The sequence below is a fragment of the Pseudophryne corroboree genome, chromosome 1 (assembly GCF_028390025.1).
Source record: "Pseudophryne corroboree isolate aPseCor3 chromosome 1, aPseCor3.hap2, whole genome shotgun sequence".
NCBI lineage: Eukaryota > Metazoa > Chordata > Amphibia > Anura > Myobatrachidae > Pseudophryne > Pseudophryne corroboree.
Window position 1 is genome coordinate 262,002,516 of NC_086444.1, and position 26,070 is coordinate 262,028,585.

General features: G+C 46.8%; 1 protein-coding gene across 1 annotated transcript in view; it reads right to left on the reverse strand.

Moving 5' to 3' along the window:
• The window catches only part of ALDH7A1 (aldehyde dehydrogenase 7 family member A1), a 137,266-nt gene that overhangs the window by 16,887 nt on the left and 94,309 nt on the right, over positions 1 to 26,070 (reverse strand). The gene's annotated exons all lie outside the window — the stretch shown is intronic.

Consider the following 26,070-nt stretch of genomic DNA (forward strand, 5'->3'; position numbering starts at 1 on the left):
TTTAATACCTACCGGTAAATCCTTTTCTCCTAGTCCGTAGAGGATGCTGGGGACTCCAAAAGGACCATGGGGTATATACGGGATCCGCAGGAGACATGGGCACACTATAAGACTTTGAATGGGTGTGAACTGGCTCCTCCCTCTATGCCCCTCCTCCAGACCTCAGTTATAGGAACTGTGCCCAGGGAGACGGACATTTCGAGGAAAAGGATTTTTGTTATACTAAGGGTGAGACACATACCAGCTCACACCACAAACACACCATACAACTGGATTAGCAGGAATACCAGATAACAGTATGAACGAAAAACAGCAACAAGCTGAACATAACCGAAATACAACCTTCGTGTAACCGAAAACAACCACTAACAATACAACTGCAAGTAACAGTCCGCACTGGGATGGGCGCCCAGCATCCTCTATGGACTAGGAGAAAATAAGAATTTACTCACCGGTAATTCTATTTCTCGTAGTCCGTAGTGGATGCTGGGACTCCGTAAGGACCAAGGGGAATAGCGGCTCCGCAGGAGACTGGGCACAACTATAAAGAAAGCTTTAGGTCTAACTGGTGTGCACTGGCTCCTCCCACTATGACCCTCCTCCAGACTTCAGTTAGGATACTGTGCCCGGAAGAGCGGACACAATAAGGAAGGATTTTGAATCCCGGGTAAGACTCATACCAGCCACACCAATCACACCGTATAACTCGTGATACAATACCCAGTTAACAGTATGATAACAACTGAGCCTCTCAACAGATGGCTCAATAATAACCTTTTAGTTAAGCAATAACTATATACAAGTATTGCAGACAATCCGCACTTGGGATGGGCGCCCAGCATCCACTACGGACTACGAGAAATAGAATTACCGGTGAGTAAATTCTTATTTTCTCTGACGTCCTAAGTGGATGCTGGGACTCCGTAAGGACCATGGGGATTATACCAAAGCTCCCAAACGGGCGGGAGAGTGCGGATGACTCTGCAGCACCGAATGGGCAAACTCTAAGGTCCTCCTCAGCCAGGGTGTCAAACTTGTAGAATTTAGCAAACGTGTTTGACCCCGACCAAGTAGCTGCTCGGCATAGTTGAAGAGCCGAGACCCCTCGGGCAGCCGCCCAAGAAGAGCCCACCTTCCTCGTGGAATGGGCTTTCACTGATTTAGGATTCGGCAGTCCAGCCGCAGAATGTGCAAGCTGAATCGTACTACAGATCCAGCGAGCAATAGTCTGCTTTGAAGCAGGTGCACCCAACTTATTGGGCGCATACAGGATAAATAGCGAGTCAGTTTTTCTGACTCCAGCTGTCCTGGAAACATATATTTTCAGGGCCCTGACTACGTCCAACAACTTGGAAGCCTCCAAGTCTTTTGTAGCCGCAGGCACCACGATAGGTTGGTTCAGATGAAAAGCTGATACCACTTTAGGAAGAAACTGGGGACGGGTCCTCAATTCTGCCCTATCCATATGGAAAATCAGATAAGGGCTTTTACATGACAAAGCCGCCAATTCTGATACACACCTGGCCGAAGCCAAGGCCAACAACATGACCACTTTCCACGTGAGATATTTCAAATCCACGGTTTTCAGTGGCTCAAACCAATGTGACTTTAGGAAATCCAACACCACGTTGAGATCCCAAGGTGCCACTGGAGGCACAAAAGGGGGCTGAATATGCAGCACTCCCTTACAAAAGTCTGTACTTCAGGTAGTGAAGCCAGTTCTCTCTGGAAGAAAATCGATGGAGCCGAAATCTGGACCTTAATGGAACCCAATTTAAGGCTCATAGTCACCCCTGACTGTAAGAAGTGCAGGAAACGGCCCAGCTGAAATTCCTCCGTTGGGGCCTTCCTGGCCTCACACCACGCAACATATTTTCGCCATATGCGGTGATAATGGTTTGCGGTTACTTCTTTCCTAGCCTTAATCAGCGTAGGAATGACTTCCTCCGGAGTGCCCTTTTCCTTCAGGATCCGGTGTTCAACCGCCATGCCGTCAAACGCAGCCGCGGTAAGTCTTGGAACAGACAGGGCCCCTGCCGCAGCAGGTCTTGTCTGAGCGGTAGAGGCCATGGGTCCTCTGAGATCATTTCTTGAAGTTCCGGGTACCAAGCTCTTCTTGGCCAATCCGGAACAATGAGTATAGTTCTTACTCCTCTTCTCCGTATTATCCTCAGTACCTTTGGTATGAGAGGAAGAGGAGGGAACACATAAACCGACCGGTACACCCACGGTGTCACTAGAGCATCCACAGCTATCGCCTGCGGGTCTCTTGACCTGGCGCAATACTTTTCTAGCTTTTTGTTTAGGCGGGACGCCATCATGTCCACCTGTGGCCTTTCCCAACGGTTTACAATCATTTGGAAGACTTTTGGATGAAGTCCCCACTCTCCCGGGTGGAGGTCGTGCCTGCTGAGGAAGTCTGCTTCCCAGTTGTCCACTCCCGGAATGAACACTGCTGACAGTGCTAACACGTGATTTTCCGCCCATCGGAGAATCCTTGTGGCTTCTGCCATTGCCGTCCTGCTTCTTGTGCCGCCCTGTCGGTTTACATGGGCGACCGCCGTGATGCTGTCTGACTGGATCAGTACCGGCTGGTTTTGAAGCAGGGGTTTTGCCTGACTTTGGGCATTGTAAATGGCCCTTAGTTCCAGAATATTTATGTGCAGGGAAGTCTCCTGACTTGACCATAGTCCCTGGAAGTTTCTTCCCTGTGTGACTGCCCCCCAGCCTCGAAGGCTGGCATCCGTGGTCACCAGGACCCAGTCCTGTATGCCGAATCTGCGGCCCTCTTGAAGATGAGCACTCTGCAGCCACCACAGCAGAGACACCCTTGTCCTTGGAGACAGGGTTATCAGTCGATGCATCTGAAGATGCGATCCGGACCACTTGTCCAACAGGTCCCACTGAAAGGTTCTTGCATGAAACCTGCCGAATGGAATCGCTTCGTAGGAAGCTACCATTTTTCCCAGGATCCGCGTGCAGTGATGCACAGACACCTGTTTTGGTTTTAGGAGGCCTCTGACTAGAGATGACAGAACAGAAAAAAGTGTTTCTCCCGGAGGAGAAGGCCAAGGAGCTGTGTCCAGAACCATCCCCAGGAACAGTAGACGTGTCGTAGGGACCAGCTGTGACTTTGGAATGTTTAGAATCCAGCCGTGCTGTTGTAGCACTTCCCGAGATAGTGCTACCCCGACCAACAACTGCTCTCTGGACCTCGCCTTTATCAGGAGATCGTCCAAGTACGGGATAATTAAAACTCCCTTTTTTCGAAGGAGTATCATCATTTCGGCCATTACCTTGGTAAAGACCCTCGGAGCCGTGGATAGACCGAACGGCAACGTCTGGAATTGGTAATGACAATCCTGTACCACAAATCTGAGGTACTCCTGGTGAGGATGGTAAATGGGGACATGCAGGTAAGCATCCTTGATGTCCAGTGATACCATGTAATCCCCCTCGTCCAGGCTTGCAATAACCGCCCTGAGCGATTCCATCTTGAACTTGAATTTTTTTATATATGTGTTTAAGGATTTCAAATTTCAAATGGGTCTCACCGAACCGTCCGGTTTCGGTACCACAAACATTGTGGAATAGTAACCCTGTCCTTGTTGAAGTAGGGGTACCTTTACTATCACCTGTTGTGAATACAGCTTGTGAATTGCCTGTAACACTGCCTCCCTGCCTGAGGGAGTGGTTGGCAAGGCAGATTTGAGGAAACGGCGGGGGGGGGGGGGGGGAGACGTCTCGAATTCCAGCTTGTACCCGAGATACTATCTGAAAAATCCAGGGATCCACCCGTGAGCGAGCCCACCGATTGCTGAAATATTTGAGACGGGCCCCCACCGTACCTGGCTCCGCCTGTGGAGCCCCAGCGTCATGCTGTGGACTTAGAGGAAGCGGGGGAGGACTTTTGCTCCTGGGAACTGGCTGTATGCTGCAGCTTTTTTCCCCTACCTCTGCCTCTGGGCAGAAAGGACGCGCCTTTAACCCGCTTGCCCCTATTGGGCCGAAAGGACTGTACCTGATAATACGGTGCTTTCTTTGGTTGTGAGGGAACATGGGGTAAAAATGTAGACTTCCCAGCAGTAGCTGTGGAAACGAGGTCCGAGAGACCATCCCCGAACAACTCCTCACCCTTATAAGGCAGAACTTCCATGTGTCTTTTGGAATCTGCATCTCCTGTCCACTGCAGAGTCCATAACCCTCTCCTGGCAGAAATGGACATTGCACTAATTTTGGATGCCAGCCGGCAAATATCCCTCTGTGCATCCCTCATGTATAAAAGTGCGTCTACGCTTAGCAATATAGTGTCCCTGTCTAGGGTATCTATATTTTCTGACAGGGAATCTGACCATGCAGCAGCAGCACTGCACATCCAGGCTGAAGCAATAGCCGGTCTCAATATAACACCTGTGTGTGTATATATAGATTTCAGGATAGCCTCCTGCTTTCTATCAGCAGCTTCCTTCAGGGCGGCCGTATCCGGAGACGGTAGTGCCACCTTCTTTGACAAGCGTGTGAGCGCTTTATCCACCTTAGGGGATGTTTCCCAGCGTGACCTATCCTCTGGCGGGAAAGGGTACGCCATTGGTAACCTCTTAGAAATTACCAGCTTCTTATCAGGGGAAGCCCACGCTTCTTCACACACTTCATTTAACTCCTCAGATGGAGGAAAAGCTACTGGTAGTTTTTTCTCTCCAAACATAATACCCTTTTTTGTGGTACCGGGGGTAACATCAGAAATGTGCAACACATTTTTCATTGCCTCAATCATGTAACGTGTGGCCCTACTGGAAGTTACATTAGTCTCATCGTCGTCGACACTGGAGTCAGTATCCGTGTCGACATCTGTGTCTGCCATCTGAGGTAGCGGGCGTTTTAGAGCCCCTGATGGCTTTTGAGACGCCTGGGCAGGCACAGGCTGAGAAGCCGGCTGTCCCACATTAGGTATGTCGTCAAACCTTTTATGCAAGGAGTTGACACTGTCGCGTAATTCCTTCCACAGCACCATCCACTCAGGTGTCGACCCCGCAGGGGGTGACATCACATTTACAGGCATCTGCTCCGCCTCCACATAAGCCTCCTCATCAAACATGTCGACACAGCCGTACCGACACACCGCAAACACACAGGGAATGCTCTGACAGAGGACAGGACCCCACAAAGCCCTTTGGGGAGACAGAGAGAGAGTATGCCAGCACACACCAGAGCGCTATATAACACAGGGATCCCACTATAAATGAGTGTTTACACTTATAGCTGCTTTTTATATATCAATAATATATATATATATATATATTGTCAAAGTCAGAAAAATATCACGCTGCACATTGCCATATATGCACCTCATGCGTGTGCCCGCTGCACGTGCATGAGCCCTCCAGTGCGTGCCTATACTCGCGGTCGCGTGCACTCGCAGGCGCGCGGTATGCGCATTTACGGTAGAGTTTGTGTTCGTCTAGCGGGCGACTCAATCGTAACATATTTTAATCATATAATGTATTTTGTAGATTATGGTCCCTTTGATAGAACCTGAAAGTTTAGTTAATATAGCATGTTCGGGGACAGAGAGATTCCTCTTTGTATGATACGAAGGGTCAGACAGGGGTTACACAGTAGTGTTTAGTATCCATCGGAAGAGAATATAATTAGCAATATTCCGGTGTTGGTTTGAAGCGGATTACTCGCTCGTGCGTATAGTTATGGACATAAGAAGTTTATGGACATTTACTATATTTGCACTTTATTATCCATGCGGCGGGAAACCCAGTTTCCCTCCCACCTGAGCAGTTTGAAATAGTCACAGCCCACCTGTATGAACCAACCTATGACCTTTTGTTATAATGCAGAGACGAATTCCTGTGTCCAATGAACAATAAGAATGTAGGGACCATTGTACTGTACTGTGTGTAAGTGTATATAAAGACAAGCCGACCTGGGCCAGCTCTCTATTCTCTTCTCAACGGTTCTCATCACTGATAATCGGGAGCTGGATATCCAGGAAGGCGCATGCGATTGTTCCCCTTGTGCGTAAGTTCTCTGCAACCATATTTATCTCCTATTTTGTTGTAAGCCATTCTCTTTCTCCTTCCCCCTTTTTAAATGTAATTGTGTCTTTGTTGTATTTTAACGTGTAGTAACTCGGTTAGGTATTTTATGTTAGTTTGGTAGTGTATAACTTGTATTGTGTATTCTTTTGCGATTGAACGTTCATTCATTCCCTTAAAAGGTGTTAGACCCTTAGACCGGTATTTGAGTGTTTATTATATCGCTAAAGGGGTTCTCAGAGCGTAAGAATCGCTCATACAGCTTTTAAACTAACAAGGTTACACTGTGTTGCATTTACACCTTATCACTGCACAAAGGTTTAACTCTGTGAGCGTCTGCGCCGCTCGTGATCTCGAGCGTCCGCTACGCTGCTAGCGTATCATTACGTTAGTCGGCAGCCTATAGCGTGCTTGCCTTTACGCTTTAAGCCGTGAGCGAACATGCCGCTCGTGCGTCTCGTCCACGGCTACGCGTTTGTACGCTACGTGCGTACTCTTACGGTATTCCATACGCCAATTGCGTACTGTGTTCATTAACCTTTTAGAGTGTTTAATATAGGATATATAATAGGCATTTACAATAGGGGACTCGCCCGCTCTTCACATATCTGCACTAGGTAATTTCAGCAGACATTATCGGTCAGCAAAAGGCGGGAGGTAATATTCCTCGTAGTGCTGACCAGATAAGCGTCTGCTTCGCTTAGTAAGGAGTGCTGAAGGAATCCGGAACCGAAAGGTAGGAACAGTACGTTATTGTCTTTTAAAACCTGTTTAGTTTCTGTTTTACGAACGTACGCATAAGCACACACACCTGTATTTCGTGTCTAGCATTATTTGTTCGTACCTCATTCTCCTGATTGCCACACACTAGTGATAACGTGTTGAGACATTTGTTGTTATTAATAGTTAAAAGTAATATTTAAGGGAATAATTGTAAAAGGCACGCACACAATCTCGCCTAGAATACAAGGGAGATTTGAGTGGTGGTCAGTGAAGGATTACTGTTAAAGATCATTCACATTGATAAACGTGTAGTGTGTAACTGTGGACGTACTTGGTCTGCGTACACGTGTCCTTACAAGGGCAGGGCGTACGCAACGCAAGGGTCGACGCACGGAGCGTATATCACGCAACGGAGCGTACGGATACGCCCACGTAATACAAACCGCACGATAGTATTGTTTTAATAGGCGATAAGGAAGTAACGCGAAAATAACACAAATCTATCTCAAATCCAAAAAGTTTAAAGTTAAAAGAAAAAGACTTTCTCTGTTGTAATTCTTCTGGGTTAGACTATTACTGAATGAAAGGAATTCTGTACAGAAATAAGAGTGTTTGAATGTAAGAGTGTGTATATATAAGATTTCTCTTTTATTACGGAAGTGGGAACCATAGGCCAGTAGAAAGAGGTACACCAGCGAGAGTGATAGCGTGGGGTGGCTTGGGAGGCGTCCCTTGTTAATCTCGACACATTAATGAGCAGTAGAGTCTGCTGTACATAACAGACCAGGAGGTCAAGGACCAGGAGGTTCAGGTACAGCAGACTAGAAGTAGAGAGCACAACCGAAGAGGGTTGGTGCTAGACCCATATAGGCCAAAGAAGCTCATCGCTGAAGGAATTTGCAGCAGAAATTTTCAATTCCACTGATCGTTCCGCACATAAGATTAGTTGCTTGTGTGCAGATACGATTGTACCGCATGTGATTGTGTGCATTAGCGTGTCTTGAATTCAAAAGAACGCTACTTGCACATTGTTAACGTGATTTGTGTAATTTTATTTTATTTTAAGGGAAGTAGCCTGATCACTCAGGGACATTCCAGCAACTGATACTTGCTGGGGAGGGTAAGACACTCCCACACGCCCGAGCAAGTAGACGTACTTAGGTGCCCTAGGTTGGGTACGGAACCTCTGGGAACTTTGGTCGCCGTATTGGCCAGCGTGGGCGGAGTTAAGTGGGCGGACCTCGTTGCAAAACCCCCACCGCAGCTTTACCCCGAGCATCTTGGTTTTTGTAAGGGTTGCCGAAGACCCTGATTTAAAGTCAGAGGTAGTGAAAGCAGCACCTGCAGAGATGGGGGCCAGTTGTTCAGGTAAGGGGCGATCAACCCAGGTTCAGGTTGATTTGGTAAACCGACCAATCGGGTCGGCAAGGTATATCATGTGTGAGAAATATGGTCATCACACAGAAATGTTGTGCAATGAATGGGAAAGGATGACTGTGCATGACGGGGAAAAGTTTCCCCGGGTAGGTAGTTTTAACCCAGAAGTGTTACAGAATTTAAGGAGAAGAGTTTGCCTGATTAAATCTTCAAAAAGGCGTATTAGACATTATGATTATTTAACATTGTGGCAACAGGAAGGTGAAATACAAAGGGGGTTGGCGCAAGCCACTGGATCTAACCCTATCAGGAAACTGATAGCCACTGCACCCCCACCACCATACATACCTGGAGAGAAATTGGTTGCAGAGAATGGCACTCAGGGTCATGTTAAATGTGTAGAAGTTAAGGATAATGTAACCAAAGTAATTAATGCTAACACTAATCCGTGCAAGTTGTACCCTGTTTTGAACTTTCCCCAGGATTGTGACCAAGAGGATGAGCCCACAACAATATCAGCACTCTCCCTAGCAGCCACCATATCAGAAACAGCAGTAGGCACGACCTAACCCGTAAGATTAGTAGCAAAGGCCCCTAGCGGAGGGACAGGTGAGGTCGTATCGACTGGTAAGTACGGCACCATACACTATGCTGAAACCATTTCACCACATGTTGTAGAATCTACTCAGAATGATGTTGTTGGACTTAATCCTGTTAGGGTAATAGCAGTGCCAAATGGGAAAACTGACACTTCAGGGGCAACTCCTGTCAGGAACATCGCCATGCACTGTCCCTTTTCCCGAGCAGAATTAAGATCAATGATGTCTGAATTCCCTGATCCTAGGAAAGACTTAGTTGCATGTCAAAAGTATATTAGGGAGCTAGGAAATTCTGCAGAGCCAAATAACAAAGATTGGAGGACAGTTTTGAGGGCATGTTTACCCCCCAGTGTTGATCCGTTAAAGTTTATCGCTGATTGCAAGTTAGATGAGGAAGTACCACTAACAGACGAGTATAATCAGGATAATGTAAAGAGAATCAACTTACAGTTAGGGGTATATTTTCCTGCAGTAGTAAACTGGAATAAAATCTTTACAATAAAACAAAAAGAAGGTGAATCCACACCAGAGTATTTTCACCGGGCTCTGCAGGATATGGCTAGGTACACTGGTATAGATGACATTAAAACTAATGTACACCACAGGGAAGTAGCTGTTTCAGTATTAATGGACGGTCTAAAAGAGGTTTTAAGGAATAGAATACAAACCACTAGGCCTGATTGGAGAGGTATGTCGGTGGATGCATTGGGAGAGGCTGCTGCTGGGCATGATCGGAATATCATCAGACACAGGGAGTCACAGAGTGATAAGTTAATGGCTGTGAGCATACAGGCCCTCACTACCCGGCCACCTCAGCCCAGAACTGTGACCCCTGTGGGTAAGTCAACAGGTATAAAATGTTATTGTTGCCACAGAGAGGGACACATAGCACGTGATTGTAAAACAAAACAAAGGCAAAATTCATATCAATCCCCTAGACAACGACCTGATACGAGACATTGGGATCAAGGACCGAGGGCGGAGCTATGAGCCACATGCAGGGGAAACAAAAAGGTATCCCCCAAGAAGAGACTGGCAAATCTCTGATAGTTCCCATCTACCCCCACCACAAGTAATTGCTGCCAGCGCGATTCAGGGAGGTCACCATACCCAATAGGGGTGTGGCCACACCTGTAATCTGCAGCCAGTGAAATTGATTGCAAGTCTTGGAAGTGAACCCGAGATCACAATTGATGTAGCTGGTAAATCATTAAATTTCCTTGTAGATACGGGGGCGGCCAAATCAGTGATAAATTCGACAGTGGGCATGAGAACCACTGGTAAAACAATTCCAGCCATGGGAGTAACGGGAGTAGTACAGCACTACCCTGTTAGCAAACCAGCAGAGATTACAATAGGGCCCTTGCATACCAAGCATTCCTTTTTGCTGGCTGCATCGGCACCGACTAATCTCCTGGGAAGAGATTTATTGTGTAAAATGGGGTGTGTCATTTATTGTACTCCTGAAGGTGTATTCTTAGACATACCTGAGAATCACGCTCAGGAAGTACGAGACATGCTAGACTCCCCATCAAAATTAATGTCACAAACCGTTATGATAAATAGGAGTTCATCCCAGGTAGAAGAAATGACATCCCAAATACCAGAGTCACTTTGGACTAAAGATGGACAAGACACTGGATTAATGGCAAACGTAGCTCCAGTAGTTGTGCAAGTAAAAGATGGTAGGATAGCTTCAAAAATCCCACAATACCCTCTGAAGCCAGAGGTGGAGTTAGGAGTATACCCCGTAATAGAGCGCTTGCTACAACAGGGCATTCTGGTAAGAACATCCAGCACTGCCAATAGTCCCATCTTCCCTGTGAAAAAGAGTGGGGGGAGGGGTTACAGGCTAGTTCAGGATCTAAGGGGGATTAACAAAATAGTTGAGAGTCAGTTCCCCGTAGTGCCAAATCCAGCTGTCATCCTTATGCAAATCCCTCCCACTGCGAAATTTTTCACTGTTATTGACCTCTGCTCCGCTTTCTTCTCGGTACCTCTGCACCCTGACAGCCAATATTTGTTTGCATTCACATACAGAGGAGTCCAATACACATGGACTCGATTACCACAAGGTTTCATAGACAGTCCAAGTAAATTTTCACAGGCTTTGCATGATTGTTTACAGTCTTTCCAACCAGAAAGTGGATCAGTATTGATCCAATATGTGGATGATTTACTACTATGTTCAGATTCACTGGAAGCGTCCCTGAAAGATACGAAACAGCTTCTGTTTCATCTTTCAGACACAGGACACAAGGTTTCCAAAGACAAGTTGCAATTATGCCAGACTAAAGTAAAATATCTGGGACACTGTCTGACACAAGGACTGAGACACCTGACCGCTGATAGAATTCAAGCAATTCGAGACATGACTCTGCCACAAACCCAGCAACAGATCAGAACGTTTCTAGGAATGTGTGGGTATTGCCGTAACTGGATCCCAGGTTTTTCCATTCTAGCATTACCTTTGCAGGAGATGGTCTCATCAAACAAACCTGATCGGATTTCGCATACAGACGAATCCGAGATGGCATTTGAGAGACTTAAACAGTGCCTAACGCAGGCACCAGCATTAGGTATGCCAGACTATGGGAAACCCTTTGAGCTGTACGGAACAGAAAGTGCTGGTTGCGCGGCAGGCGTCCTAACCCAAAAGCACGGTGATGCCAGCAGGCCGGTAGCATACTACAGCGCTCAGCTAGATATGGTAGCGCGATCCCTCCCCACATGCTTGCGAAGTGTCGCTGCAATAGCATTGCTAGTAACGAAAAGCGAAGATGTAGTGCTAGGACACAACCTCACAATCCATACACCTCATGCAGTGTCAGCCTTACTAAATTCTGCCCAAACCAGACATGTCTCATCCGCACGGTTTACAAGGTGGGAATTAGCACTAATGGCCCCTGTAAACATCACCATAAAGAGATGCAGTGCACTAAATCCAGCAACGTATCTCCCAGGTGTGCCTGGACAGGCACAAAGGGTGGGAGATGAGAGTGATGGAGGAGGATTTAGTACAGACACTGACTCACATGATTGTATGGAATATTTGACCCAAAATTTCACGGCAAGGCCTGACATCAGTGACAACCCACTGGAAGATGTAGATCTTACTTTCTACACTGACGGTAGTTGTCACAGACAGACGGACTCGGGAGACTTGTGTACTGGATACGCAGTCGTAGATGACCAAGGCACCATAGAAGCAGAACCGCTAGGCCCACCTCACTCAGCCCAGGTTGCTGAACTGGTTGCCCTAACCAGAGCATGTGAATTGGCTAAGGGCAAAACAGCCAATATCTATACCGACTCTAGATACGCCTTCGGGGTAGTCCATGATTTCGGAGCCCTATGGCGCCTCAGAAATTTCATGACGGCAGCTGGTACACCGGTAGCGCATGCAGCCCACATCAAAAGGCTTCTAACAGCGATACAGGAACCTGACAGAGTGGCTGTTATCAAGTGTAAAGCACATACATATAGCCAAGACCCGGTATCACTTGGTAACAGCCGAGCAGACGAAGCTGCTAAGTTAGCAGCTGGTACCCCCAGACAGACAGACACCACACAACTGATGGTATTTAATACCGTCAACACACAGAAATTGTGTGAAATGCAAAATTTGTGTTCCACACAGGAAAAGGCAGTTTGGAGGGCAAAAGGATATGGCCAGGAGTCCTCAGGACTCTGGACAGATGGACAGGGTAAACCAGTGGCACCCAGAGCATACCTTCCAAGTTTAGCGGAAGCAGCACATGGGCTGACTCATCTAGGCAAGGAAGGGATGTGCAAGTTGGTAAGAGCATATTGGTGCGCCCCAGGATTTTCTTCCCATGCGGGAAAGAGGGCAATGACTTGCCTCACCTGCTTGAGGAAGAATATCGGAAAGGCAATACCAACAGAACCATCTCATATCCCACCTACAGGCGGCCCTTTTCAGGTAATACAGATTGATTTCATACAATTACCCCCTTGTCGAAATTTGAAGTATGTACTAGTTTGTATAGATGTGTTTTCAAATTGGGTCGAAGCATTTCCTGCGGCCACAAATACCGCAATGTTTACTGCTAAGAAAATTGTACAGGAATTTGTGTGTAGATATGGTATCCCTAGAATAATTGAAAGTGATAGGGGTACCCATTTTACAGGTGATGTCTTTCAAGGAATGTGTAAGTTGATGGGAATTGATAGTAAGCTGCACACTCCGTACCGCCCCCAGGCAAGTGCAAAAGTAGAAAGAGTGAACAGCACTATTAAAAATAAATTGAGCAAAGTTATGGCGGAAACAGGATTGACATGGCCAGAAGCTTTGCCCCTTGTATTATACAGCAGCAGAACCACTCCCAGGTCCCCTCTTAATCTGTCCCCTTTTGAAATTCTGTTTGGTCGACAACCGCATGTCATGATTAACCCCCAGGATGATTTGAAGTGTAACAATGAAGTGACTGTAAAGTATTTGGTTAAGATGAGTAAACAGCTAAGAAATCAGAATGACAATTTGAAGTTGGTGATTCCTGATCTGCCAGATAGTAATTGTCATGACATTGAACCTGGGGATTATGTAATGATACGGAATTTTCTACGCTCAGGTTGCCTTATTGACAGATGGGAAGGACCATACCAAGTCTTATTGATTAGCACGACAGCATTGAAGGTTGCCGAGAGAGAGACTTGGGTTCATTCGTCCCATTGTAAGAAGGTTGCTGATCCAGAGAGGTCCCGTGATAAAGAACAGACGGTAGAGGAAGTTGTATCACTGGAGTGTCTGTTTCAGGAGGACTGAGACGGCACCTGAGCATTGAGAATAATAAGATCGGAGGCAGTTGTCGATTCCCTGTTCCCTTTTATTGTTTTTCTCCACTTCCCATCCCATCTCCCTCAATTGTTTCTTTCCCCCTTCTCATTCTTCTCCATTTCCTCCTATAAGATGGACTTGCCCCAAGAGACTGTGATCCGGATTTTCCTGTTGACCATGATGTTGACCAGAGCAGTCTGTTCCGGCGAGAGTACCATGGAGGTCGAGAGAGGTTCTGGAATGGGTTCTGATGACAGAGATGGAGGCGTAGATTTCCAAGAACAACATAATCACCGAGTAAAGGCGAGTATCAGAAAACGATCTGGTAGCATTGACAATAGAAGGAATTGTGAAGGATTGTTAGCTGAAGAGAACTGTATCTGTAGACTCTGTGACAGTGTAGTTGAGGATGGGTGTATCAAGAAATGCCAATCCAGTTTTAATATCCACATGGACCGGCATCCATTGAGTGACTATCACTCCTTAGTGGGTAAAGTGTTAAATCAGACAGATTGTTGGGTATGCTCTCAAGTACCTCAAGGCCATAGCAAATCAGGGTTAGTACCATTCCCTCTAACTATAGGGGAGGTACTTGAGCTAAGTGGTGGGAGGCCGGTGGACAGGAGGTTTAATATCTCCAGTCCTCCTAGTTTGAAGCTCCACCAATATCATGTGGATAGATCCCTAGTATGTTTTAACATTTCCAATCCCCGAAAGCCGGGAAATTGGGAAGTGTCATGGAATAACCAAACCATGACCTTTTCATACAGAGCCGATAGAATGCCTACAGATACAGAACTTATACGCCACATAGCCGGTAGTGGAAAATATTTCCGATATAGGTATACCCTAGGAAGTAGGATCATGAGAGTTGGAGAAGTATCACCAGGATACTGTGCACATATCGTACAAACTGATACGTGTACTAAACAGATGGGAGAATTAGGGTTAGGAGATTTCATATGGAAAATGTGTAATATGGTAATGTCCTATTCCGTCCCATATGTTCTCCCTGATGATGCATACTTCATATGCGGGAGGAAGGCGTATAAGTGGCTTGCCCCAAACTCAGAAGGGTTATGTTATATTGGAAAAGTACTGCCTGAGGTAATGACTGTATCCCATACTAAAATGAAGGATATTCACCGCAGTGCCCAAGCTCCTTATACTCACACTCATTACGAGCACATCGTTAAACGGCACCTAATAGAAAGAACAGAGCATCCGGCCTCTGACCTGATCCATGAATCCACCGGGATTCAATTCCTAATCGCGTTAGATATCACTCGTACCGCCAGAGGAGTGATAAATTATAAATATATATCTGCGCTTGCAAATTTATTAGACAATATCACTGAAATGTATGATGACACATTCAGGTATACCGGGAGGGAGCTCCAAGCTTATAAAACAGAACTGGTACAGCATAGGATGATTCTCAATTATCTCACAGCTGTGACAGGCGGGTATTGTGTTACCCTAGCGACTCAGTACGGCGTAAAATGCTGCACTTATATTACGAATAGCACCGAGGACCCGGTCGAGGTCATAGACCAAAAGATGGACGACATTCTCCAATTAAAGTGGGAATTCCGCAGGAGACACAATCTCACCCTAGCTGCTGTGGGTAATGAGCTGACCGGTTGGGTGTCATGGTTGAACCCACGAAATTGGTTCTCTGGTTTAGGAGAATGGACTCAAGGAATTATCATGGATGTAGGGAAATTTCTTTTGTGTATTCTGGGTGTCATCATATTGGTCAGTCTGATATTTAGATGCGTTCGGGTTTTAACAAAGTGTAAACGTAGCGCCCGAGTGATGAGTTTAAGAAGTGAAGATACTGTAATAACAACGACTGATTTGGTTTATGACCCAACGATAGAGACAATGTTGTGATGAAAATGTGATTACACGGTCCGTTTCTTTCACCCGTTTCTCCTTTGTTTTTCTCCAAGGTACAAAGACATCCGCTTGGAAGAAGAATTTGACAACCTTTTACACAGACAACTGATGGACTATGCCATAGACCCCCCATATCCCTAGTACCTTTAATTTTACGCTAGCCCAACACTTATTTTAAGTCTATGGACATTGAAAAAGCTTTTTGCACACCGTTTATAGCAAAAGCATCGGGAGACTACAGTCAACATGTACATCGAGACAAGACAAGACACAAGACAAGACCTCAATCGGCAAATGTATATTAAACTCACATAGTTTATGACTGCATTTACCATAATTGCTCCTTATCTTCATCTCTACAACCTTCAGGTAATAACACACATAGCCGATAGGGAATATAGGCACAGATATCAGCACTCACATATCCCCCTATTCATGTATCATCAACTAAAATGTGCTCCCCCATTTTGTTGCAACCAAAAGCCGAAAAGAGCTCGGTAAAGTTTGACAGCCCATCCACAGACCCGTACCACGGGATAAGAAGGAATTCAAATGTATACTTCGCAATACCTCGAAGCTTGATTTAAAACACGTACGGCATGATGATACATGACCCCCCAAACATGGATTCATACACACATGCTTCTGCTATCTCACTAGGTCATACCCTTTTCCTACCTTCTCCTCTCCTCCCCTACCCAATCATAGAAATGTATTATACATGACATATATTTTTTTCTTTTTGAACTGTTTTAGGAAGTGGCAGTTATTGGTGACTGCCAAAGGGTGGACTGTCAAAGCCAGAAAAATATCACGCTGCACATTGCCATATATGCACCTCATGCGTGTGCCCGCTGCACGTGCATGAGCCCTCCCGTGCGTGCCTATACTTGCGGTCGCGTGCACTCGCAGGCGCGCGGTATGCGCATTTACGGTAGAGTTTGTGTTCGTCTAGCGGGCGACTCAATCATAACATATTTTAATCATATAATGTATTTTGTAGATTATGGTCCCTTTGATAGAACCTGAAAGTTTAGTTAATATAGCATGTTCGGGGACAGAGAGATTCCTCTTTGTATGATACGAAGGGTCAGACAGGGGTTACACAGTAGTGTTTAGTATCCATCGGAAGAGAATATAATTAGCAATATTCCGGTGTTGGTTTGAAGCGGATTACTCGCTCGTGCGTATAGTTATGGACATAAGAAGTTTATGGACATTTACTATATTTGCACTTTATTATCCATGCGGCGGGAAACCCAGTTTCCCTCCCACCTGAGCAGTTTGAAATAGTCACAGCCCACCTGTATGAACCAACCTATGACCTTTTGTTATAATGCAGAGACGAATTCCTGTGTCCAATGAACAATAAGAATGTAGGGACCATTGTACTGTACTGTGTGTAAGTGTATATAAAGACAAGCCGACCTGGGCCAGCTCTCTATTCTCTTCTCAACGGTTCTCATCACTGATAATCGGGAGCTGGATATCCAGGAAGGCGCATGCGATTGATCCCCTTGTGCGTAAGTTCTCTGCAACCATATTTATCTCCTATTTTGTTGTAAGCCATTCTCTCTCTCCTTCCCCCTTTTTAAATGTAATTGTGTCTTTGTTGTATTTTAACGTGTAGTAACTCGGTTAGGTATTTTATGTTAGTTTGGTAGTGTATAACTTGTATTGTGTATTCTTTTGCGATTGAACGTTCATTCATTCCCTTAAAAGGTGTTAGACCCTTAGACCGGTATTTGAGTGTTTATTATATCGCTAAAGGGGTTCTCAGAGCGTAAGAATCGCTCATACAGCTTTTAAACTAACAAGGTTACACTGTGTTGCATTTACACCTTATCACTGCACAAAGGTTTAACTCTGTGAGCGTCTGCGCCGCTCGTGATCTCCTCGTGGTCTCGAGCGTCCGCTACGCTGCTAGCGTATCATTACGTTAGTCGGCAGCCTATAGCGTGCTTGCCTTTACGCTTTAAGCCGTGAGCGAACGTGCCGCTCGTGCGTCTCGTCCACGGCTACGCGTTTGTACGCTACGTGCGTACTCTTACGGTATTCCATACGCCAATTGCGTACTGTGTTCATTAACCTTTTAGAGTGTTTAATATAGGATATATAATAGGCATTTACAATATATATATATATATATATATCTCCTGCGCCTAAATTTAGTGCCCCCCCTCTCTTTTTTACCCTTCTGTAGGTTTCAGACTGCAGGGGAGAGCCAGGGAGCTTCCTTCCAGCGGAGTTGTGAGGGAAAAATGGCGCCAGTGTGCTGAGGGAGATGGCCCCGCCCCTTTTCCGGCGGACTTCTCCCGCTTTTTCTGGAATACTGGCAGGGGTATTTTTACATCTATATAGCCTCTAGGACTATATATGATGTAGATTTGCCAGCCAAGGTGTCATATATTGCCCTCAGGGCGCCCCCCCCAGCGCCCTGCACCCATCAGTGACCGGAGTGTGAGGTGTACATGAGGAGCAATGGCGCACAGCTGCAGTGCTGTGCGCTACCTTGGTGAAGACCGAAGTCTTCTGCCGCCGATTTTCCGGACCTCTTCTTGCTTCTGGCTCTGTAAGGGGGACGGCGGCGCGGCTCCGGAAACAAACACCAAGGTCGGGTCCTGCGGTCGATCCCTCTGGAGCTAATGGTGTCCAGTAGCCTAAGAAGCCCAAACTAACACCTGTTAGGTAGGTTCGCTTCTTCTCCCCTTAGTCCCTCGCTGCAGTGAGTCTGTTGCCAGCAGATCTCACTGTAAAATAAAAAACCTAAATATACTTTCTTTCTAGGAGCTCAGGAGAGCCCCTAGTGTGCATCCAGCTCTGCCGGGCACAAGATTCTAACTGAAGTCTGGAGGAGGGTCATAGTGGGAGGAGCCAGTGCACACCAGTTAGACCTAAAGCTTTCTTTATAGTTGTGCCCAGTCTCCTGCGGAGCCGCTATTCCCCATGGTCCTTACGGAGTCCCAGCATCCACTTAGGACGTCAGAGAAAAAGATTTACCGGTAGGTATTAAAATCCTATTTTCTCTTACGTCCTAGAGGATGCTGGGGACTCCAAAAGGACCATGGGGTCTATACCAAAGCTCCAGACCGGGCGGGAGAGTGCGGACGACTCTGCAGCACCGATTGAGCAAACATGAGGTCCTCATCAGCCAGGGTATCAAACTTATAGAACTTAGCAAAAGTGTTTGAACCCGACCACGTAGCTGCTCGGCAAAGTTGAAGTGCCGAGACCCCTCGGGCAGCCGCCCAAGATGAGCCCACCTTCCTGGTAGAATGGGCTTTCACTGACTTCGGCAACGGCAATCCAGCCGTAGAATGAGCATGCTGAATCGTATTACAAATCCAGCGTGCAATAGTCTGCTTGGAAGCAGGATTTCCAATCTTGTTGGAAGCATACAGGACAAACAGAGCCCATGTTTTCCTAACACGAGCCGTTCTGGCGACATAAATTTTCAAAGCTCTTACGACATCGATTTTGGCATCGCCACGGCATCCGTAGCCACAGGCACCACAATAGGTTGATTTATGTGAAACGAAGAAACCACCTTCGGCAGAAATTGTTGACGAGGCCTCAATTCCGCTCTATCCACATGGAAAATCAAATATGGGCTCTTATGAGACAGAGCCGCAAATTCCGACACCCGTCTAGCGGACGCCAAGGCCAAAAGCATGACCACTTTCCAAGTGAGAAATTTCAACTCCACCTTCCGCAAAGGTTCAAACCAGTGAGACATAAAAAATTGTAACACTACGTCAAGATCCCACGGTGCCACGGGTGGCACAAATGGAGGATGGATATGCAGCACTCCCTTCACAAAAGTCTGAACTTCAGGAAGGGCGGCCAATTCTTTTTGAAAGAAAATAGACAAAGCCGAAATCTGCACTTTGATGGAACCCAATTTCAGGCCTGCATCCACACCTGCCTGCAAAAAATGGAGGCAACGACCCAGCTGAAACACCTCCGTAGGAGTTTTCTTGGCTTCACACCACGACACATATTTTTTCCAAATACGGTGATAATGCTTCACCGTGACCTCCTTTCTAGCATTACGGAGAGTGGGGATGACTTCCCTGGGAATACCCTTTCGATCTAGGATTTGGCTATTAACCTCCACGCCGTCAAACGCAGTCGCAGTAAGTCTGGAAATACGCACGGCCCCTGCAGTAACAGGTCCTCTCTGAGAGGAAGCGGCAAAGGATCTTCTATGAGCAATTCTTGAAGCTCCGGATACCAGGCTGTCAAAGTCAGAAAAATATCTCTATGCACACTACCATATTTGCACCTCACACAGGTCCGTGCTGCGCATGCGTGCGCTCTCCCGTACGTGCGCATACTCACAGTCGCGGGCACCCGCAGGCGCACGGTATGCGTATTTACGGTAGAGTTTATGTGATCGTAGCGTGCGACTCAATCGTTACATATTTTCACTATATAATGTATTTTGTAGATCATGGTCCCTTTGATAGATTCTGAAAGTTTAGTTAACATAGCATGTTCCTGAACAGAGAGATCCCTCTTTGTATTGTACAAAGGGTCTAACAGGGGTCATACAGTGGTGTTTGGTACCCATCGGAAGAGTATTTAAATAGCAATATTCCGGTGTTGGTTTGGAGCGGATTAATCGCTCGTGCGAATAGTTATGGACATAAGAAGTTTATGTCCATTTACTATTATTTGTTCTTATTTAGTCATGCGGCGGGAAACTCAGTGTCCCACCCACCTGAACAGTTGGAAGCAGTCACAGCCCACCTGTATGAATCAACCTATGACCTTTTGTTATAATGCGAAGCCGAATTCCTGTGTCCAATGAACAATGAGATTGTAGGGACCATTGAATTGCATTGTGTGTGGGGCATAAATAGGCAGGCCGACCATATCCAGTTCACTCTCTTCAACGGTTCTCATTGCTGATAATCGGGAGCTGGATATCGAGGCGCATGCGATCGTTTCCCCTTGTGCGTAAGTGTTTCTCCGCAACCATATTGATCTTCTTGTTATTATGAGCCATTTCTCTCTCTCTTCTCTTTCTCTCTTATTTTCCCTTAGATAGTAATTGTATTGTATTTCCTGTGTAGTTATCTGGTTAGGTAGTCTATGTTATATTGTAGTGTATGATTTGTATTTGTATTAATTCTTTTGCAAGTATATCATTCAATATATATATATATTAGGCGTTGGACCCTAAGCCCAGGTATCTGTGTATTTCTCATAGTGTTAAGTATTCTCAGAGCGTCGGTGACGCTCAAACAGCTTTTAAGTTAATAAGGTTACACTAGGTTGCATCTACACCCTATCTCTACACTAAGGTTTTACAGCATATTACATTGTTTCTGGTTTAGATATAAAGGTTTAACATGGTGAGCGTCAGCGCCGCTCGTGATCTCCTCGTGGTCTTGAGCGTCCGCTACGCTGATAGCGTAGCATTACGGTAGTCGCTCACCTATAAGTGTGCCCGATACCAACAGCGTATTCTCGTGAGCGTCTGTATCGCTCGAGCAGCCCGCTCCCGATACAGCGTCCGTTACGCTATAGTGAACCATTACGTTAGTCAGCAGCCAATAGCGTGCCTGCCTGTGATCTCTTGGCCGTGAGCGAACGTGACGCTTGAGCGTCTCGACTACGGCTAAGCGATTGTTACGCAACGAGCGTACCCTTACGGTACTTCATACGTAGATAGCGTACAGTGTTCTTAGACCTCACAAAGGGTTTTTATATACGATAAATATTCAGCTTTATCAAGGCCCTCTGTGGCCAATCTGGAACGACGAGCACTGCCGGAACCCTCGTTCGTCTTATGATCCTCAACACTTTTGGAATGAGAGGAAGAGGAGGGAACACATACACCGACTGAAACACCCACGGAGTTACCAGGGCGTCCACTGCACTGGCTTGGGGGTCCCTTGACCTGGAACAATACCTCGGTAGCTTCTTGTTGAGGCGAGACGCCATCATGTCTATTTGAGGAATTCCCCAACGCCTTGTCCTTTCTGCAAATACCTCCTGATGAAGAGCCCACTCTCCTGGGTGGAGATCGTGTCTGCTGAGGAAGTCTGCTTCCCAGTTGTCCACGCCCGGAAGGAAGACTGCTGACAGAGCGCTCACGTACTTTCCCGCCCAGCGGAGAACTCTTGTGGCCTCCGCCATCACCGCTCTGCTCTTTGTTCCGCCCTGGCGGTTTACGTACGCCGCCGCTGTTATGTTGTCCGACTGAATCAGGACAGGTAGACCTCGAAGAAGGTTTTCCGCTTGCAGAAGGCCGTTGTAAATGGCTCTTAACTCCAGAACATTTATGTGGAGACAAGATTCCTGGCTTGACCATTTTCCCTGGAAACTTCTTCCTTGTGTGACTGCTCCCCAGCCTCGGAGACTTGCATCCGTGGTCAGCAGGACCCAATCCTGGATCCCGAACCTGCGTCCCTCTAGAAGGCGAGAACTTTGCAGCCACCACAGGAGAGAAATTCTGGACCTGGAAGATAGACTTATTTCCCGGTGCATGTGTAGGTGAGACCCGGACCATTTGTCCAGCAGGTCCCACTGAAACACCCGGGCATGAAACCTGCCAAACGGAATGGCTTTGTACGCCGCCACCATCTTCCCTAGCATTCGAGTGCATTGATGAATCGACACTCTTGCCGGTTTCAGAATCTCTTTCACCATGCCTTGGATTTCCAGAGCTTTTTCCGCCGGAAGAAACACTCTTTGCAGTTCCGTGTCCAGGATCATGCCCAAGAAAGGCAGCCGTGTTGTCGGAATCAACTGGGACTTTGGCAAATATAGAATCCAACCATGATGTTGCAGAACCGTCAGAGAGCTTCACATTTCTTAGCAACTGCTCCTTCGATCTCGCCTTTATCAGGAGATCGTCCACGTACGGGATAATTGTGACACCCTGCTTGCATAGGAGTACCATCCTTTCTGCCATGACTTTGGTGAAGACCCTCGGGCCGTGGAAAGCCCAAACGGCAATGTCTGAAATTGGTAATGAGAATCCTGCACCGCAAATCTCAGGAAAGCTTGATGTGGAGGATATATCGGGACGTGTAAGTAGGCATCTTTTATGTCGACTGACGCCATAAAATCCCCCCCTTCTAGACTGGAAATCACACCTCGAAGAGATTCCATCTTGAACTTGAAAGTTTTCAAATACAGATTGAGGGATTTTAGGTTCAGGATCGGTCTGATCGAGCCGTCCGGCTTTGGCATGACAAAGAGGCTTGAATAGAACCCTTCTCCCCGTTGGGATGGGGGAACCGGGACAATGACACTCTGTTGACACAGCTTTTGTATCGCAGCATTTACTACTTCCCTTTCTGGGATAGAAACTGGCAAGGCTGATTTGAAAAATCGGTGGGGGGGCATGTCCTGAAACTCCAGTTTGTACCCTTGGGACACTATGTCTAAGACCCAAGGATCTAAGCCAGACCTGACTGAAGATTCGGAGACGGGCCCCCACCGGCACGGACTCCCGTAGGGGAGCCCCAGCGTCATGCGTTGGACTTGGCAGAGGCCAGGGAGGACATTTGGTCCTGGGCGCCAGACACCGCGGGCGACCTTTTTCCCCTTCCTCTACCTTTTGAAGCGAGGAAGGACGAGCCCCTTCCTTTTTATGTATTTATTAGGCCGAAAGGACTGCATCTGATAATGGGGTGCCTTTTTCTGTTGTGCGGTAACATAAGGAAGAAAAGATGACTTACCCGCTGTAGCGGTAGACACCAGGTCAGCGAGGTCGTCACCAAACAAGACACTACCTTTAAAAGGAAGAGCTTCCATAGCTTTCTTGGAGTCGGCATCAGCATTCCATTGATGAATCCACAGCGCTCTCCTGGCCGATACTGCCATGGCATTGGCCCTTGATCCCAAGAGGCCAATATCCCTCGCCACATCCTTTAGGTAAGCTGCAGCGTCCCTGATATAACCGAGAGTCAAAAGAATGTTATCTCTATCTAGGGTATCCATGTCAGATGCCAAATTATCAGCCCACTTAGCAATAGCACTACTCACCCATGCCGACGCCACGGCAGGTCTGAGGAGTGCACCCGTAGTGACATAAATGGCCTTTAATGTCGTTTCCTGCTTACGATCCGCAGGATCCTTGAGGGCAGCAGTGTCAGGAGACGGAAGCGCCACTTTCTTGGACAGCCGGGACAGAGCCTTGGCCACATTGGGAGATGACTCTCACTTTTCCCTGTCGTTAGAGGGGAAAGGATATGCCATAAAAATTTTCTTGGGAATCTGCCACCTTTTGTCAAGCGACTCCCAAGCCTTTTCACAAAGATCATTTAGTTCATGAGAGGGGCGAAACGTCACCTCAGGCTTTTTTTCTTTAAATAAACAAACCCTTGTATCTGGAACAGGGGGCACCTCAGAAATATGTAAAACATCTTTAATAGCCACAATCATGTACTGAATACTCTTAACCAATTTTGGATGTAAACTGGCCTCACTAAAGTCGACACTGGAATCAGAGTCCGTGTCGGTATCCGTATCTGCCATCTGGGTAAATGAACGTTTGTGACCCTGAGGGGGCCTGCACCTGAGACAAGGCGTCCTCCATGGATTTTCTCCACGTTTGTGTCTGAGAATCAGATTTATCCAGCCTCTTAGACAATAACGCCACATTTGCATTCAATGTACTCAACATATTCACCCAATCAGCAGTCGGCAGTGCTGAGAGAGTCACTCCCAAATCCTTTTCTCTGCACCCCCAGCAACATCCTCCGGGGAGGAGCACTCAGCCGCAGACATGTCGACACACTGTACTGACACACACACACTGGCAATAGGGGACAGACCCACAGGGAAGGCTGTTAGAGAGAACACAGAGGGAGTATACCAGCTAACACCCCAGCGCCCATATACTACTAAAAAATAATATATATATATATATATATATATATATATATATATATATATATAGCACCAATTGACTGTGCCCCCCCCCCCCCCCCCGTTTTGCTCCCTGTACTTGGTAAGAGAGAGTGGAGGTCCGGGCCAGCGTCTCTGCATGCACTGTGAAGAGAGAAAATGTCGCTGGTAAACTGTGCAGGCTAAGCCACGCCCCCACCCGGCGTGCTGTAGTCCCGCTCAATTTTAAAAGATTATACTGGCGGGGGTATTATATTGAGTGCCCAGGCACCGATATATGCTCTTTGCCAGTAAAAAAACTCCAGTAACCTGCTGCCCTGTGCGCCCCCCCTGCACGTGCCGTTGGTGTGTGTGTGTGGGAGAAAGGAGCGCAGCACGACTGGTGCGCTGTACCTCCGTTACTGAAGTCTTCTGCCGTCACTAAAGTCTTCTGCCTTCTGCATACTCACCCGGCTTCTGTCTTCTGTGAGGGGGTTGACGGCGCGGCTCCGGGAACAAGCAGCTAGGCGCACCAAGTGATCGAACCCTCTGGAGCTAATGGTGTCCAGTAGCCTAAGAAGCAGAGCCCTTAACTCAGCAGAAGTAGGTCTGACTTCTCTCCCCTCACTCCCACGAAGCAGGGAGCCTGTAGCCAGCAGGTCTCTCTGAAAATAAAAAAACCTAACAAAGTTTTTTCAGAGAAACTCAGGAGAGCTCCCCTAGTGAGTGTCCAGTCTCTCTGGGCACAGAATCTAACTGGAGGAGGGGCATAGAGGGAGGAGCCAGTTCACACCCATTCAAAGTCTTATAGTGTGCCCATGTCTCCTGCGGATCCAGTCTATACCCCATGGTCCTTTTGGAGTCCCCAGCATCCTCTAGGACGCAAGAGAAATTATAGTTAGATGCTGTCTGCTTGGTACTTCATCGCTCTCCACTTTATCTATCACCAAGCTCTGATAAATTGCCCCATATTCTTTGTCACTAGGCCAGGCCCTCAAGCTATTGTACTGTGAGAGAATAATCACATTTCAAGAAGACTGACAGGAATGCTACAGGAAGAGAACTTATTCTATGGACAAAACAAATGTCCACTGTACTGAAAAGTGAGCGCTTAAGAAAATGTACTTGCATGAACATTGAAACTAGATACACCAGGAAAATTGCATTTAAAAAGTTATCTGATAATATCAAAGCAGCAATCCTGTGAAAAAAGTGTAACAGTCACATGACACATGATGTCTCAGCCCTGTTCTCACTGTGACAACCTCCCCCTGCTGCCTTTACATGACACTCCAAGAGCTGTGACCCTGTGGAAGCCGTAATTGGTTGCCCTCCAGAGAGGTATTGAAAAGGAGATAATTATTTGTAAGAGGATACTGTAGCTATGAAAGTTATGCATATATAAAAAGTTACCGACAAATACAAAAGGGAAAAAATACGATTTTAAACTTACCGGTAAAACTTTTTCTCCTAGTCCGTAGAGGATGCTGGGACTCCGTAAGGACCATGGGGTATAGACGGCTCCGCAGGAGACATGGGCACTGTAAAGCTTTAGAATGGGTGTGCACTGGCTCCTCCCTCTATGCCCCTCCTCCAGACCTCAGTTAGGACTGTGCCCAGAGGAGACTGACAGTACGAGGAAAAGGATTTTGTTATCTAAGGGCGAGATACACACCAGCCCGTGGTATACAATAACCAGTTAACAGTATGAATAAAAACAGCATCAGCCATAGGCTAATCTCAACTGTAACTTAACCCTTAAGTATGCAATAACTAT